This window comes from Tyto alba, unplaced genomic scaffold (genome assembly GCF_018691265.1).
Source record: "Tyto alba isolate M040663 unplaced genomic scaffold, T.alba_DEE_v4.0 Super-Scaffold_8, whole genome shotgun sequence".
Taxonomy (NCBI): domain Eukaryota; kingdom Metazoa; phylum Chordata; class Aves; order Strigiformes; family Tytonidae; genus Tyto; species Tyto alba.
The window spans coordinates 7,783,247-7,790,746 of record NW_024881329.1 but is presented as its reverse complement, the minus strand read 5'-3'; the positions used below and the strand labels follow the sequence as shown (position 1 = coordinate 7,790,746).

The window sequence follows — 7,500 nt, the reverse complement described above, 5'->3', positions numbered from 1 at the left end:
CCTTCCTCCTGAGCTGCCCAAACCTGCACCTCCCAGGGGAGACCCTCCTCCCTGGGCTATTAAGCATCCTCGGAGGAAGGACTTTCTCCATCCTTCTTCTGAATGGAGCTCTCCCTATTTAAACCATCACGGATGCAAACACAGAGAAGGGGAGAAAAAGACCTTGTTTTCTAGTCAGGAGGGTGGTGTGGGGTCAAACCCCAATGCCAGTGGTGACATATTAGCCAAAGACTGTTTAACGTAAAACACAAACAGAATCTGCAAAACGGGGAGTGGAAACCAGGATGAGTAACCTATTCCATCACCTGGACTAATGCTTTCTCCTCCAGCCCAATGATTTATTAATGATTACACATAAATTAAACAGGAGAAGTTGCAAGAGCACACCCTAAGCCAGAAAAGACTATTTGGTTAGTTAGTTGGTCCAGGTGACATCTGCTCGGGCACATGAAAGAATTATACCAGCTCTCCCATCTGCCAGGGAGTGATCTCAGGGGTCATGCCAGTGTATTTTATTACAAGAAAGAGAAGTCAAGCTGTTTTCCCACATTTTGAAGAAAGATGGCAGCTACTACATTTTATGTCAAATGTAGGCCTGCTTGCATTGTGGGGTACGTAGCTCTGAGGAGCTACACATCAGTCACGTGATCAGCAAAGCCAGCCCATTCCTGCTCTTTCCCTTCAACGTGCTAAGGGCTGCCCTTGAAGCTGTGCTCTAGTTATTGGACCATTCCTTAGCCCCAGTCACTGACATAATCCACATAAGTAGATACATAAATACATAATGACAACAACAACCCTTCCAGAAGAGATCATGGGGATGAGTGGCCACGGTTGGGTTAGCCTAGTTTATGTCTATTTACTCATCTAGCCTCTATTTTCTAAATTAATGTTTGTGCCAAGAGCACCTAGACATTTATGAAAAATGTTATCAGCCACCTGACTTTTGCTTTGGTGCCCAAGACTTGCTAGAAGTTGGATGGAAAACATATACCAGACCTGAAATAAGTTCCAAGTTTCCCTAGTTCCAGTCTAGTGCTTTAGCTGGAAGACATCCTGCCTCAATTCCCAGAAGTTTTATTATATCCTCTTCTCCCCAGAATTTGTCCAAGGCATATTTGATTGAGAAATGTATTCATCAAAGAAAGGGTTTGTGAATCATTATATCATGTTATTACATGTGGCAAATTAACTTGTCACATGTTGGAGAAAGAAAAACCTGGGTTTTATTGCTCTTGCCTGAAAACAGAACAGACTCACTTAATGTCCTTGTGCAGGCTGAGTCTCTCTTGACTGAGACCCCCTCATGTGATGCCACCTGCATTATTTTGGGCTTAATTGCAGCACTTTTGTTGTTGTTATTTGCACTTATTTGCTCTTGAGTATGTCAGATTTCCCTTGTGTGTTTTCTTTTTTCAGACTTCTGCAGTGCTCCTGAAGCCAACTCAGCAGAGACTGTTCTACTGAGAGCTTTCTGAAATGATTCTTAAATTACAATGCATAAACTCTTGAAATTAAGTCAACGGCAAAATTCAAACGTAGGTTTAATTTGGCACCTTCCACTTAACTGATTCCTTGTGTATAAAAAAATGCTTCTGTTAAATACTTAGGATGACATTTCATTGGTTCTGAGCGTCATACTACTCTGTGTAAAAATCTCTGTACTCTTTAAAAACTTTAATCACTGTCTTTCGGGCAGGTATGTAAAAGCTTTAAAGTGGAACTGACCAAGAAATTTGTTCCAAACTTTACAGCTCTCCTCAGTGCTTCTTCGTACCTTTTGATAAGAGGATTCTTAGTTGGAAAGAGTTTAAAAAACTGAGGGATGACTGTTGATGTTAGTTTTTTAGCTCTAAATAAATGAGGGCAGGGAAGCACCAGTAAATAAGCAGCTGGAGGAAATAAGGATTTATCCTTGCTTCTGAGGAGACCTTTTTCAGATGTGCAAGAGGGTTAGAAGGCTCTTTTGCTGCTTTCTGCTTATCCTGCACAGTTGTAGCTCACTAGGCTGAAACTAGAGTACCAGACAAAGAAGTGGAAAGTTATCCAAAATTGCTTGCTTGTTTAAAAGTAATATATACATTATTGTTAGTCATTCCATGGCGTTAGATCTTACAGCTACATTTCAGTTAAGTGTTCTTCTATGGGCATGTTCTCTTAGATTTTTTGGCAGTAGTGTTCCTTTCTAACAGTATTTTAGTGCTTAGAATTGATGGCAAGTTATATTTTATCCATATAATGTTTAATTTAATAAGGAAAAATGTGATTATTTGAATTAATTAAAGAGTGTGTAAGAACTCTGTGTAATGCACTTTTGATACTCACTTTTAAATGCATGCTTATATCTATTGATTTATAGATATTTGAGATATATTTATGCAAATTTGATATACTAGCAATGCAAGGTATTATATATCATTTGCAAGAGTGTTGCAGTTCACATTTAAGCAGTGAGTGGTGTTCATTAAATGCCTGTGCTTCAGCTGTGTGTTTGTATGGCAGTGTTTTTTCTTTTAAGGCTTAGCTATTAAATCCATTGTAAAATACTGCAGAGTTGTATCTCAGCATTTTTAAGTGATCGCTTGACTCCAATGACTGGTATGCATGGAAGGTGTAGTCAAAATATGTCTATTTAAAACAGATGTAGTCATTAGCAGGCCCTCTAAACTGTGCCTCTCAGCTTATTCTAAGTCAAACCATCTCCTAAGCAGGTTAGGAGACAGATGATTATCCCTGGTTCCACACATGTCAAGTATAGCCACACGGCTGCAGTGGCAAGGTGGCTAGTGCAGTGGAAGTAGGATTCGTTACTTAGCTAACAGACAAGTTTGCTGCTATCCATGCTCCTCATTCTGCCTCATTGATGCTATTTAAAAATGAAGCTAATAACAAGTATTAGTGCTTGCTTATCAACAGGCATGGTAAGGAATTTTACTCCCCTGAAGCTGCCCAGGGTTAGCTTTGGTTGGCTATTTGTTGCATCGTATTGCAACACTATGGGATGCTACAGGGAATGTCCTTTGGGCTGCCATGATCCTGGAGAAGCTGAATGTCACTGCCTAGGGTGAATTTAACCATAGCATAATGAGCAGGAGGAGTGGGCTGTAATAATCTGCTGTGAGAGAGAGAAATAGCAGAGCCTGAGCAAGGCCTTGCCAGTAACAGAAAAGAAACAAGATTGTTTTCCAGACTGCCCCAACCATGACCTTAGGATAGGGATTTCTGACTGACCCTGAGCCATAAAGCATTAAAAACGCAACAAATGATCCACTGGGCTCTCACTTCTTGACCTCCCTGCAAGCAGAGAAGCTTTTCTAGCTCTCTCTGAGAGAATGATATCATTTCTGTAGTTATCTTTACAGCTTTCAGACTGAGTTTCTCACCTGCTTAAAGAGAACTGTGGCAAGCACTACCACTTCACTCCAGTTATTTTCTTGTTTTAGGATAGCAGCTCTTGCACTTCTGTCATTTGCTGATGGACCAGAAGAATGTGAACCTGCCCATCTGATTTCAGTGGTCTTTTCGTGATTTGGTAAGGTAATCTGTCATTTTGTTAAGGTATCAAACATATAACCCGTCTTTAGGACTAGGGGAGTTGCCACTATTGCGTACAGGGAGTAGGCAAAAAAAGGGACAATTTTTCATGGGGAATGGACTCAGTGGTCTACAAGCACAAAATCTTCCAGTCTGTCAGCTGTGACCCTGCTATAGCCATCACACCCCCCCCCCCCCCCCCCCCCCCCCACACACACACACACACACACACCCCTTCCCCATTGGCTGGCATCACAAGAGAGCAAAGGCAGCAGAAGTGAGTTTACATAGGTCTGGAAATAAGAGTTTGATGCTCTTCCCAAAGCATCTGAGTAGGTAATGCCCTGTGTGGTACAAACTAGTGTTACCACCTGCAAATGGGAGTTACAGTTCTGAGTCTGATGTGCATCCTCCATCACTAAGTAAAGCAAATGGTGTGTCTTGGGGCCAAATACACCACTGCAACAGAGCTTCAGTAGTTACTCTCTTTGAGTTGCATCCATATATATGAAACTCGGGTTTGTCAGCATCACTCTGCTGGGCTGCATGCTGCCTGGTATATTATGGTTATTCTGTGCTGCTGTAGTACGGACCATTGTAATCAGCCTCTGGATACTCCTAAATTAAGGCAGATCATCTTTTACTCCTAAGAAACCTCCAGAACCCAGCTGCAGCCATAAAGCTGCTTCAAATGCAAGCTGGCTGCAGTTCAGAATTGGGGCCAATATTTTTAACAGCATGAAATTTTGTTGTAGGCCCTCTGGAAGGATTCTGTATATGAAACACTGAACTGGAGCAAAATCAAAACTGAAGGCCCCTGTGTGGAAAAACAGGTGAAGAAAAAGTTGGCTATAGAGAGATGCATCTCTCATACGTACTCCAAATAGTGACTGCTAACATTAATTTGGAATAAGGTGTATCTTTCTTTATTGTTAGCTTATGTTAACAAATGCATTATAATGTCATGACCTCTTGTGTCTGAGCTGGCGTCTAGTAGAACATACCAGCCATATTAATCTAATCAACATAATCAGAAAATAACTTGATATTTTATGTTAAGAATTAAATCATAAACTCTATCCACTCTGTATGGGCCTGTCCTTCTACATGTACTTTCGTACTGCCACTGGTGGCTTTTTGTTTGCATTACAACAACCTGAAGATAAACGCAAGGCAAGATCCAAGATAGGAAGGTAAATTGTTTTTGCAAACATGGCAGAGAAAATGTGTGGAATCAAATGCCAATATTAATGCATGACATCTGCTCTCTGCTCCAGTTCTGAGTAAAGTAATCCAGTCCTAATTACACACTGCTGTGCCCTCTACCAGCTAAGGAGAATGGTGCAGCCATTCTTAGTACCGGTATATAAATTTCTTTCTGAATCTGATAGATACATTAGATGCAGGGCAGGCTTTTCATTTTTTGACTGTCAGTTGCTTTGGGTAGCACAAAGAGAGGGGAGGAGAAAGGTTGCAGCAGGAAAAGATCAAAATCTTCCAAAAAGGACTCTGCTCCTAGAATAAAAAATTTTTCCTAGACAACTTTCTCTGCAGACCTCAATCAATATTATTCTCATCTGAGTGCACATATTATTCATTAAGAAACCTTGGCAAGATGTGCACTATAGTGTATGCCTTCATTAGAGCCTCCACTTGCCTGCTTTTATCAGAAGATCTTCAGTAACTTTCATCTTCATTGAACTTGTTTCTGTCTTTGGATTGGGAAAGAAATTTTGTAATTTCACAGGATGGGTTTATTTAAAAAAAAAAAAGCAAAATATTAATCTGTTTGGTTTGTGGATGTGTTTTCTCATACATTAATGGATCAAGAAGATTATCACCATTAGATTCAGACTGAATTAGATGCTGATGAAATCATGTACAAACTATGGTCCAACGCAACAGACACTTGCTGACTGTGTGACATGGGAGTAGCTGGAATTCCTCCATTGTGTGTTCAGCAGCCATTCCATATCCTTTGTGTGCACCTACTGCTATTGTGCAAGAAGCCATTTTCCTATGGAATCAATGTTTTTAGATGATATGTTGTTAGAATGACGCTATGAAGACCTGACAAATGTGGTGCACAGCAAGTAGAGTCAGAAGGAACCACAAAACACGGGGGGACACAGGCAGTGTATTAGGATATTTTTATCACAAAGAAACATGAGTCCTGACATTGCATTTTGTATTTTCAATCCATGTTTTTACATCTCTGCCTATTCTGTGACATTTCTGCCTGGTCTCTTCAGCAGCAAGACAGTAAAGAAAGAAAGTATCTTACTGAAGAAAGGCGCTGGGATTTTTGGACAATATGTTGTAGTCTCCATGACTGGGACCACTGTGTGCTGCTGCAGCATAAAGAAGAACTGATAGTAACAGATTACAAAGAGCCAGCTCCATGGCTCTCCCCCTGTTCACCCATCTCACATGTGATTAGTCTCTGCTTGACATCAGGCTGGGAGCAATAAGCTCTGATCATAACAGTGGATGTGGCAACGAGCCCGAGAGCTCCATGAGTCACTCCAGAACCAGACACTGTCTCACTGGATTCCTTCATAAAACAACTGAGGCAGATGTGTGGATGCCAGCTTTGTCTCTCAGGTCTATCTACCACATCCACCAAGGTAAGGAATAAAAGGCAGGACTATCTGCAGGAAATCATTGTAGTAGCAATGAATTTTGGAGAAGGATATACAGAAAAGTCAGTTATGGGTCCAGATGAAAGTGAGATACATTATAGAAACACTGTCAGCAGAATTTACTCATAAAGTTTGAGGTGGTTTTAGTTTGGTTTGGAGAGGGGGTGTTAAGGATTCTTTCCTGCTTTAAAGGACTCTAGAAACTCTGCACAGATACTGCTGTGTGAAGAGCTGACAGAGTCAGAGTCCATGTGTTGGCTTGCTAAAGAGGTTGGGCTAAAGGTGCTTGCCTGAACTTTTGCTTGACTTCAGTATGAATTGAAATTTTATGTCACTGTTGAGAACTGATTGACCAAACAAGTGGAAGAACACATCTCACTTGAACCTGGGAATGTTTTGAGTAGAATGAGAAAGGAGTCTTCTCCTGGAAAAGATGTATCTCCTCTAAGCGCACTTTCTCTGGAGCCCAGGGGAAGCCAGCCTGTGCCAGCTCCAGTCTGGGCCTCCTCTAAAGCCACTCACTTGGGTCATCAATTCCTCTGCCTTAGACCTGCCCTTCTCCCCAGGTGTATTGGTACGGGGGAGAGGCCGATGGATCTGCAGTGCGTCAAACCCAACCTGATCCTCCAGTAACTGATACCCACTCACAAAACCTTTCTGATGCTGCTTCCTCATGGAGTTCTTTGCATCTGAGCTGTTCAGGGCAGGGGCAAAATCTGCCCGTTAAATGTCCTTTGAAACCAGAAGCAGACCAAGAATTTAAGTCTTGCTACTTTTATTTTTGAAAAAAAAATATTTTTCTTTTCAACTTTGTGCTATGGAGGGCAGCAGCAAAACTTCTGAATGGCTAATTTATCTCCTGTAAATTTCTCTAAAAGGTCATTAAAGACTGTAAAGTCTAATGGCTTAAAGTGCCAGCCTTATATCATAGTGTTAAAGAACTCATTCTCTAGAGGTAGCATTTCTGAAGTTTTGCCATTTTTCCTCTATTAAAGGAAATGCTAGATATTTAACACACTGGTTTTCTTTTATATAAAAAGTAGCCTATATTTACAAAAATATTTAACATTCACACAAAACTTAGTAACAGAATCAAGAGATTTATTTTTACAATGTCTAGGCAGAAAAGTTAAGTAGGTCAAGCAGGAGTTTAGAAATAATTGAGGTATGTAGATCTCAGGTATGTATTTAAGTGGTCTTTTGAACTGCAGCCCATGTTCTGTGTGAACATAACTTTTTAGAGCACTTGTGATTTCCCTCCTTTACAGGACTGCTGAATTGCGGTATAAGGTCAGGCCCGCGGTCACTCTCTTCTGACACGAGC

General features: G+C 40.9%; 1 protein-coding gene and 1 long non-coding RNA gene across 3 annotated transcripts in view; both read left to right on the top strand.

Annotated features, from left to right (window-relative positions):
• Window positions 1–1,555, top strand: part of LOC116965070 — a 4,657-nt gene extending 3,102 nt beyond the window's left edge. The window contains exon 3 of the long non-coding RNA XR_004409122.2: window positions 1,420–1,555. This is a non-coding gene — a long non-coding RNA (uncharacterized LOC116965070). The remainder of the gene's footprint in view (window positions 1–1,419) is intronic.
• Window positions 1,556–4,331: 2,776 nt separating this feature from the next.
• LMO1 (LIM domain only 1) overlaps window positions 4,332–7,500 on the top strand; it is a 69,277-nt gene continuing 66,108 nt past the window's right edge. Inside the window, exons 1-2 of one of the 2 annotated variants that reach the window (XM_033006852.2) lie at window positions 4,332–4,367; window positions 7,445–7,500. The exon at window positions 7,445–7,500 is cut by the window's right edge and continues 3 nt beyond it. The gene's annotated coding sequence lies outside the window, so the exon portion shown is untranslated. Of the gene's footprint in view, window positions 4,368–5,816; window positions 6,162–7,444 lie in introns of those variants that run through there. The other variant, XM_033006853.2, reaches the window with a different exon arrangement.